Genomic DNA, 9,777 nt, shown 5'->3' on the forward strand with positions numbered 1-9,777 from the left:
ACATATCCCCCATCACAGATCCCCCTTACATCAGATGTCCCCATCACAGATCCCCCCCATACATCAGATGTCCCCATCACATATCCCCCCTTACATCAGATGTCCCCATTACATATCCCCCCCATACATCAGATGTCCCCATCACATATCCCCCCATATCCCCCCTTCATCAGATGTCCCCATCACATATCCCCCCTTACATCAGATGTCCCCATCACATATTCCCCCCCTTACATCAGATGTCCCCATCACATATCCCCCCCCTTACATCACATGTCCCCATCACAGATCCCCCTTACATCAGATGTCCCCATCACAGATCCCCCCATACTTCAGATGTCCCCATCACATATCCCCCCTTACATCAGATGTCCCCATTACATATCCCCCCCATACATCAGATGTCCCCATCACATATCCCCCCATATCCCCCCTTCATCAGATGTCCCCATCACATATCCCCCCTTACATCAGATGTCCCCATCACATATTCCCCCTTACATCAGATGTCCCCATCACATACCCCCCCCCCATACATCAGATGTCCCCATCACATATCCCCCCCCATACATCAGATGTCCCCATCACATCAGATGTCCCCATCACATGTCTCCATCACATATCCCCCCTTACATCACATATTCCCCCTTAAATCAGATGTCCCCATCACATATCCCCCCTTACATCAGATGTCCCCATCACAGATCCCCCTTACATCAGATGTCCCCATCACAGATCCCCCCCATACATCAGATGTCCCCATCACATATCCCCCCTTACATCAGATGTCCCCATTACATATCCCCCCCATACATCAGATGTCCCCATCACATATCCCCCCATATCCCCCTTCATCAGATGTCCCCATCACATATCCCCCCTTACATCAGATGTCCCCATCACATATTCCCCCTTACATCAGATGTCCCCATCACATATCCCCCCCCATACATCAGATGTCCCCATCACATCAGATGTCCCCATCACATGTCTCCATCACATATCCCCCCTTACATCACATATTCCCCCTTACATCAGATGTCCCCATCACATACCCCCCCCCCATACATCAGATGTCCCCATCACATATCCCCCCCCCCATACATCAGATGTCCCCATCACATCAGATGTCCCCATCACATGTCTCCATCACATATCCCCCCTTACATCACATATTCCCCCTTACATCAGATGTCCCCATCACATATCCCCCCTTACATCAGATGTCCCCATCACATATCCCCCCTTACATCAGATGTCCCCATCACATATCCCCCCTTACATCAGATGTCCCCATCACATATCCCCCCTTACATCAGATGTCCACATCACATATCCCCCCCTTACATCAAATGTCCCCAGCACATATCCCCCCTTACATCAGATGTCCCCATCACATATCCCCCCTTACATCACATGTCCCCATCACATATCGCCCCTTACATCAGATGTCCCCATCACATATCCCCCCTTACATCACATGTCCCCATCACATATCCCCCCTTACATCAGATGTTCCCATCACATATCCCCCTTCTGTGTGGGGTAACAATCATTAAAGCAGTATTAAATCCAGAACCAAAAATTTAAAATATTACAATTTACCAATCATTAGATGGGGTGACTGCATTTGTTTTCTGTTCTTGGGCTTTTTCCCCTCTGTTTTCACCTGGTGATCTGGCCAGTAACACACTTCCTGTATTAGAGCACCCCAAACTGAAAGGAACAAACTGAAGCCAAACTCCAGCTCACACTTTATAATCAGTTACAGCAAACAGTTTAGTTCCATTTTGGGATAAAGGTTTTTACATAAATGAAAGCGGATCGTTGTAAATGGTTTATCTCATCCATGTAAACGGATACATTCTGCTGAAGAGCTTGTGCTTTTGAAAAACAGACTGATGCCCCTTTCACACTGGGGCGCTTTTTGAGCGTTTTTCGAGCGAAGCCTCCTCTGCAATCCCAATGTGCTGGTAAAGCATCGCTAAGACCCCAACGTTTTAGGGCATTTTTGCAGCGCCTTAGTGTGAAAGGGTAAGGCGTTTTTACAGCGCTTTCAATTCATTTCAATGGAGAGGGGCGTTTTTTTAAGCGCCCAAAATCTGCTCCAAAGATGCTGCTTGCAGGACTCAGTGTGAAAGGGTCCATTGAGAGCGTTTTAGGAGCATTTTACTAGCGCTATTTTTATCGCTAAAACGCTGTAAAAAACGCTTCAGTGTGAAAGGGGTCTTACTGGCCAGATAAAAAAATAGAAGAAAACCTATAAAAAGAAAACGAATGCAGCCATCAGATATAAGTAGTTATTACAGTCAGACTGTAATGTGTGTGGTGGGTGTGGGGCCAGCGTCTCATGAATGAACGTTTTTGCAGTGGTCTGCCCTACACACCCCTAAGAAGCTCTTGTACCGCTTTGGGCACTGTGCTTTAATGCTTGCCGGGTTTGGGGTGCCATTAACAAGGAGGCCGGGTTCACACTGATGCCATCTGCCGCATTGCATGTCATTTGTACAGGAATCGCTCCGGGTTTCTGTACAAATCGCATACAAATTCAGTGTGGTGCGAATTGAGCCATACCTTATGTATGCCTCAATTCAGAGGCGTTGCTAGGGGGGTTCGGTCCGCACCGGGTGACACCCGCTAGAGGGGTGACACCATCCCGTTTTTTTTTGTTTTTTTTTATGCCCTGTACCACCCCAGCCTGCTCTGTGCCACCCCAGCCTGCCCTGTACCACCCCAGCCTGCCCTGTATCACCCCAGCCTGCTCTGTATCACCCCAGCCTGCCCTGTACCACCCAAACAGCCCTATACCAGCCCAGCCTGCCCTGTACCCCCTCAAACAGCCCTGGGAATGTGACGCAATCAGTACAGCTAAATTTGCATCGCATGTCATCGGCGCTGTGCGAATCTCATGCGATGTCTGTGAATGCAGAAGTGTGATCCGGCCAGAGGCATTGCTAGGGGGGTGCGGTCCGCACCGGGTGACACCCGCTAGAGGGGTGACACCATCCGTTTTTTTTTATAGCGGACATGCCCAGCCTGCCCTGTGCAATCCCAGCCTGCCCTGTACCACCCCAGCCTGCTCTGTACCCCCCCCCAGCCTGCCCTGTACCACCCAGCCTGCCCTGTGCCACCACAGCCTGCCCTGTGCCACCCCAAACTTTCCCATGCTACCCCAACTTGCCCCGTGCCACCCTAACTTGCCCTGTGCCACCCCAATCTAACCTATGCCACCATAACTTGCCCTATACCACCCCAACCTGCCCAATGCCACCCTAACTTGCCCTGTACCAACCCAAACTTTCCCATGCCATCCCAACTTGCCCTATGCCACCCTAACTTGCACTATGCCACCCCAACCTGCCCTGTACCACCCTAACTTGCCCTATACCACCCCAACCTGCCCAATGCCACCCTAACTTGCCCTGTACCACCCCAACCTTTCCCATGCCATCCCAACTTGCCCTATGCCACCCTAACTTGCACTATACCCCCCCAACCTGCCCTGTACCACCCTAACTTGCCCTATACCACCCCCAACCTGCCCTATGCAACACTAAATTGCCCTATACCTCCCCAAACTACCCTATATCACCCCAACATGCCCTATACCACCCCACTACACCAACCTGCCACTATACCACTCTATACTACCCTAACCTGCCACTATACTGCCCTATACTATCATTTACAGGGGCTGGTTTGGGATGCGCCCCCTGCCCGTGCGCTGCCTGCTTGGTGCTGGGTAGCCTAGACAGAGGGGGCTTGACACCATGTTTTACCGCACCGGGTGACACCAACCCTAGTGACGCCACTGGATCCGGCACTCAGTGTGAACCCATCAAGGAAACATTTGAAGATTTCTGGTCCAACAATGTTCCCAGGAAAAAGAAAAATGCGAGATCTGCGTCTGATCCAATCAGATGTCGGCGTCGTTGTGGCGGATTCGCTGCACAGAATTACATTGCGCATATTGTCCAATTAGCAATGTAAATATTTAATTAGCGCCCCGTGTTTAATATTAAATACCACACACAGGAGGATCTCATTACACCCAGTCCTGCACCACCGCTAATCGTTTATAACCATTTCACGTCGAGCGATCGAGTGCGTCACTGCGCGTTAACGTCCTCCCGAGACAGCGCAGACCAATAAATTGTAGAAAGTTTGTAAATAAAAAAGCGTCACCTAAAACGCTGAATTTTAGCTGGCCAATCAGAGAAGAGCAATCAGCTGTAACTAGGGGTTACCTCCAAATCTGACACAAAGTAACAATGTGCACAAAGTGCTCCTTCCTCCAGCTCATCACATACAATCAGGCTTCAATGTGACACTATCAGAGCTGGTCACACTAAACCATCACCCCCCAACACCAGACACAGAGCAGGGACCCCCAGCTATACTCACTGGACCCGATCAGATCGCTCCTAGTACCGGCAGATCGCAGACAGACTTGTAGCTCTGATCATCGCTCCGCACACTGATCGCACCTGACACTCTCCGCTGCTGTCACCATCTCAGCCAGTCTAGCGCCTCTGGTGGCCGAACGGGGTAACCGCAGCACTGCCTGCGCGCTGCCCTCTGGGTAATGTAGTTCTCTAGGCGGAAGCGCACTTGTGCTTGGCATGGAAACTTTATTGATGTCATAGACAGATAACAGTGGGGGGAGGATTTATCAAAACTGGGCAGCAGCTTGTAGCTTACATATTCAAAGAATTAGGGCTCAGGCACACAGGACTTTTCTTCTTTTTTTTTTTCCCACCACCGAACACCTTTGCTGCAGGAAAAGCGCACAGTTGTTTACGTGTTTGGCGCTAATGCATTCTATTGGCCAGAAAATTCATTAATTCTGCCTATTACCCACTTGAAGTACCAGAATCAGTGAGGTAGATTCAGGAAGCAATTACGCCTGCGTATCCATAGATACGCAGCGTAATTGCTAAATAGCGCCGGCGTATCAACTTTCTGTATTAAGAAAGCTCGATACGCCAACTGTAGCCTAAGATACGACTGGCATAAGTCTCTTATGCCGTCGTATCTTAGGGTGCAATCTGACGCTGGCCGCTAGGTGGCGCTCCCATAGTTTTCAGCGTAGAGTATGCAAATTGCATACTCACGCCGATTCACAAACGTACGCGCGCCCGGCGTTCAAGTTTTACGTCGTTTGCGTACGTCGCTTCCGTCGTAAGGCTGCTCCTGCTATTAGGAGGCGCAGCCAATGGTAAGTATAGACGTCGTGATTTTCGAAATTTGTGTTGTTTGCGTAAGTGGATCGTGAATAGCGCTGGACGCCATTTACGTTCACGTCAAAGCAAATGACGTCCTTGCGACGTCATTTACCGCAATGCACGTCGGGAAATTTTCCCGACGGAGCATTCGCAGTACGTTTGGCGCGGGAACGCGCCTAATTTAAATGATCCACGCCCCCTACGGGATCATTTAAATTACGCGCGCTTACGCCGGCCCCTTTTACGAAACGCCGCCGCAAATTACGGAGCAAATGCTTCATGAATGAAGCGTAGCTCCAGTAATTTACGGAGGCGTGGCGTAAAAACGGTACGCTGCGCCGCCGTAGCAGTGCGTGCCCGTATCTGAATCTACCCCAGTATTTTTAGTTAGAAAATGACTTATAACCAGAGGCGGTCGGTGCTCCCTCGCCAATCGATCGGCACTTACCCCATCCAGGTTGCGGCTGCAGCTTCCCCCCTCCGTCTCCTCCACGTCCCGGCAATTCGCTTCTTCTCCTCCCGGCCAATTGGGTCTTAGGACTCCCAGCCAATCGGGTTTCAGGACCCTCCTCCTGATTGGCCCGGAGGGCCAAGAATATTAATTCGCTAAGGTCATATAACTGGGTGGGCTCAGGGTGCAGTGCTTTGCGCCCCAAGCCCACCCTTTTTTGAAGCCAATCAGAGCCTCAGGTTCTAATCACGTGCTTAAAAAAAACAAAACCTATTGAACTCCATGCGTCTGGTGCCCTGCATGTAGATTAGGTGGCTGGCCGAATGGATTAGGGGGGCAGCGCCCCTGCACCCCTAATGGACAGGCCGCCACTGCTTATAACCACCAAACATTTTATATATATATATATATATATATATATATATATATATATATATTAGCAGAATAAAATGGTGATCATTCCAATCTTTTATGTTACACTGTATTTGCAAAGCAGTTTTTCAAATGCAATTTTTAAGGAAAAAAATACACTTTAATTAAAAAGCAAAACACAATGGGCTAGATTCAGGTAGATTTGCCTATTGTTACGGTGGCGCATCATATCGTATTTACGCTGCGCCGCCGTAAGTTAGGGAGGCAAGTGCTGTATTCACAAAGCACTTGCCTCCTAACTTACGGCGGCGTAGCATAAATGGGGCCGGCGTAAGCGCGCCTAATTCAAATAAGGATGAGGGGGGCGTGTTTTATTTAAATTAATGTTGACCCCGCGTATTTTACGTTTTTTACGAACGGCGCATGTGCCGTTCGTGAAAGAATCCCAGTGCGCATTGCTTTCGACGTGAACGTAAATGACGTCCAGCCCTATTCGCAAACGACTTACGCAAACAACGTAAAAAATTCAAAATTCGAAGCGGGAACGACGTCCATACTTAACATTGGCTGAGCCTCCTAATGGCAGGAGTAACCTTACGCCGAAAAAGCCTAACGTAAACGACGTAACCAAATTGCGCCGGGCGTACGTACGTTTTTGAATCGGCGTATCTAGGTCATTTGCATATTCTACGCCGAAAACAACGGAAGCGCCCCTAGCGGCCAGCGTAAAATTGCACACAATTATACGCCGCCGTATTCAAGTTACGTCGGCGGAGGAAGCCTATTTTTTCAACGTATCTGCCTTTGAGAATCGGCGTAAAGATACGACGGCGCAGATTTGAAATTTGAACTTGTTGCTGAATCTAGCCCAATATATACCCCATTTTTTTGTAAAGTATGAAAGATGATGTTATGCTGAGTAAATAGATACCTAACATATCATACGTAAAAATTGCGCATGCTCGTGGAATGGCGACAAACTACGGTACTTAAAAATCTCCATAGGCGACGCTTTAAGGATTTTTACAGGATACCAGTTTAGAGTTACAGAGGAGGTCTAGTGCTAGAATTATTGCTCTCGCTCTAACGATCGCAGCGATAACTCATGCGTGGTGCGAATACCATTTACATGTGCGTTTGCTTCTGCATGCAAAAAAAATATAATGGGGTAGATTCAGAGAGCAATTGCGTCTGCGTAACCATAGTTACGCAGCGCAATTGCTTACTTGCCCCGGCGTATCGAATGCTCCTGATTCAGGAACCTCGATACGCCGACTGCAGCCTAAGATATGCCTGGCATAAGGCTCTTATGCCGTCATATCTTAGGCTGCATTCTTACGCAGGCCGCTAGGTGGCGTTCCCGTAGTGGTCAGCGTAGAGTATGCAAATTGCATACTAACGCCGATTCACAACCGTACGCGCGCCCTGCGTACGCAGTTTACGTCGTTTGCGTACGTCGGTTTTTGCGTAAGGCTGCCCATGCTATTAGCAGGGGCAGCCAATGCTACGTATACCCGTCGTTCCCGCGTCGCGTTTTTGAAAAATTACGTCGTTTGCGTAAGTGAATTGTGAATGGCGCTGTACGCCATTCACGTTCACTTTGAAGCAAATGACGTCCTTGCGACGTCATTTACCGCAATGCACGTCGGGAAAGTTTCCCGACGGAGCATGCGCACTACGTTCCGCGCGGGAAAGCGCCTAATTTAAATGATCCACGCCCCCTATGGGATCATTTAAATTGCGCGCTCTTACGCCTGGCATTTTTCAGGAGCGCCCACGCAATTTACGGAGCTACTGCTCCGTGAATCAAGCGTAGCACAGGAAATTAACGGAGGCGCAGCGGCAAAACGTTACGCTGCGCCTCCGTAAGAAATGGGCAGATGTACCTGAATCTACCCCATTGTTTACTTCCACCCTGGACTGGAAGCCCATCATGACGTTGCTCCGGTCCTCCACGGCCATATGGTCCAATCATGATCCAATGGTGCGGCCAGCTGGTCACAGAAGTTTACCACCTTGACAGAACTGCATATCATTTTTCTTTTTTTATATCCTTTTTTACGGCTTCTCTCCCTCTACTACCATATTTCTTGTCCAGGCAAGAATGATGTTGTTGGCACTGCCAACGCTCCACCAGCTCAGATATGAACATCATATATCCCAGAAGTCTTCAGGAACCTCTGAGTGTTTTGTATGCGCATGCACCACTAACCCTACGCGCGTCAGTAATCCTACGCACACTCCACTAATCCTACGTGCGTCAGTATTCCTACGCACAAGCCACTAATCCTATGCATGCGCCACTAATCCTATGCACATGCCACTAATCCTACGCACATGCCACTAATCCTAGGCACACGTCACTAATCCTACGCATGTGCCACTAACCCTTGGCACGCGCCACTAATCTTACGCACGCGCCACTAATCCTAGGCACGCGCCACTAATCCTAGGCACGCACCACTAATCCTAGGCACGCGCCACTAATCCTACGCATGCGCCACTAACCCTAGGCACGCGCCACTAATCCTAGGCACGCGCCACTAATCCTACGCATGCGCCACTAACCCTAGGCACGCGCCACTAACCCTAGGCACGCGCCACTAATCCCATGCATGTGCTACTAATTCTACACATGCGCCACTAACCATACGCATGTGCCACCAACCCTACGCACGTGTCACCAACCCTACGCATGCCCCACTAATCCTACGCTTGCGCCACTTATCATACATCTCTATTTAAAGTTTCACAATTCCAGTGAAGTTCCCTTGATGTGTACACCTGGATAGGATCAGTAACTATTCAACTATCCGAAGTGCCACTAACCCTACGCATGCCCCACTAATCCTACGCACGCGCCAGTATTCCTATGCACGTGCCACTAATCCTTGGCACGTGTTACTAATCCTACACATGCGCCACTAAACATACGCATGCGCCACTAAGTCAGTAATCCTACGCATGTGCCACTAATCCAAGGCACGTGCCACTAATCCTACGCACGTGCCACCAGCCCTACGCATGCGCCACTAACCCTACGCATGCGCCACTAGGCACATGCCACTAATCTCACACATACTAATTCTATGCATGCGCCACCAACCCTACGCACGTGTCACCAACCCTCTGCATGCCCCACTAATTCTATGCATGCGCCACTAATCATACATCTCTATTTCAATTTTCACAATTCCGGTGAAGTTCCCCCTTGATATGTACACCTGGGTAGGATCGGTAACTCTTCAACAATGCTAAGTGGTGGCTTGATGAGCGATGGCATTGTCACCCGGCTTTGGTACATAAATATTGCCCCTTGTAATGTGAGCTGCGGAAGGTGGCGGGAGCCGATCAATACTATAATAGAGAGCTTCCTCTATAATAAAACTCATCTTTCCTGCTAATCAATAACCCTAACAGTCACATCAGCTCCACTTACACAACGCCCAGAAGAGACTTGTACATCGTCCAGCTGCATAACAGGCAAAAAAAAATTGCCAACACATTGGCATTCTGGTTAATATGGTAATCTGCAATGTAAAATAATAATAAACGCTAAAATGATAGAAAACTGCGCGTCGTGCGTCTCATCTGCCGCTCTCTTTCATGTCATTTGGGTGACAATTCTGCAGAATGACAGCAAAGGGACATCAACCCTGCCCGCCGTCTCCTGGACGTCACTTGTGTCCCTATTAGAGAATAGATTAAAGGGAACCTGGCCTGTGGATA

The 9,777-nt window shown here is 49.2% G+C and overlaps 1 protein-coding gene across 1 annotated transcript in view; it reads right to left on the reverse strand.

The window, feature by feature from the left end:
- The window catches only part of LOC120914025 (dual specificity testis-specific protein kinase 2-like), a 95,357-nt gene extending 90,816 nt beyond the window's left edge, over positions 1-4,541 (reverse strand). Inside the window, exon 1 of the mRNA XM_040324454.1 lies at positions 4,405-4,541. The gene's annotated coding sequence lies outside the window, so the exon portion shown is untranslated. The remainder of the gene's footprint in view (positions 1-4,404) is intronic.
- Between the last annotated feature and the right edge of the window lie 5,236 nt (positions 4,542-9,777).

Source organism: Rana temporaria, chromosome 9 (assembly GCF_905171775.1).
Source record: "Rana temporaria chromosome 9, aRanTem1.1, whole genome shotgun sequence".
NCBI lineage: Eukaryota > Metazoa > Chordata > Amphibia > Anura > Ranidae > Rana > Rana temporaria.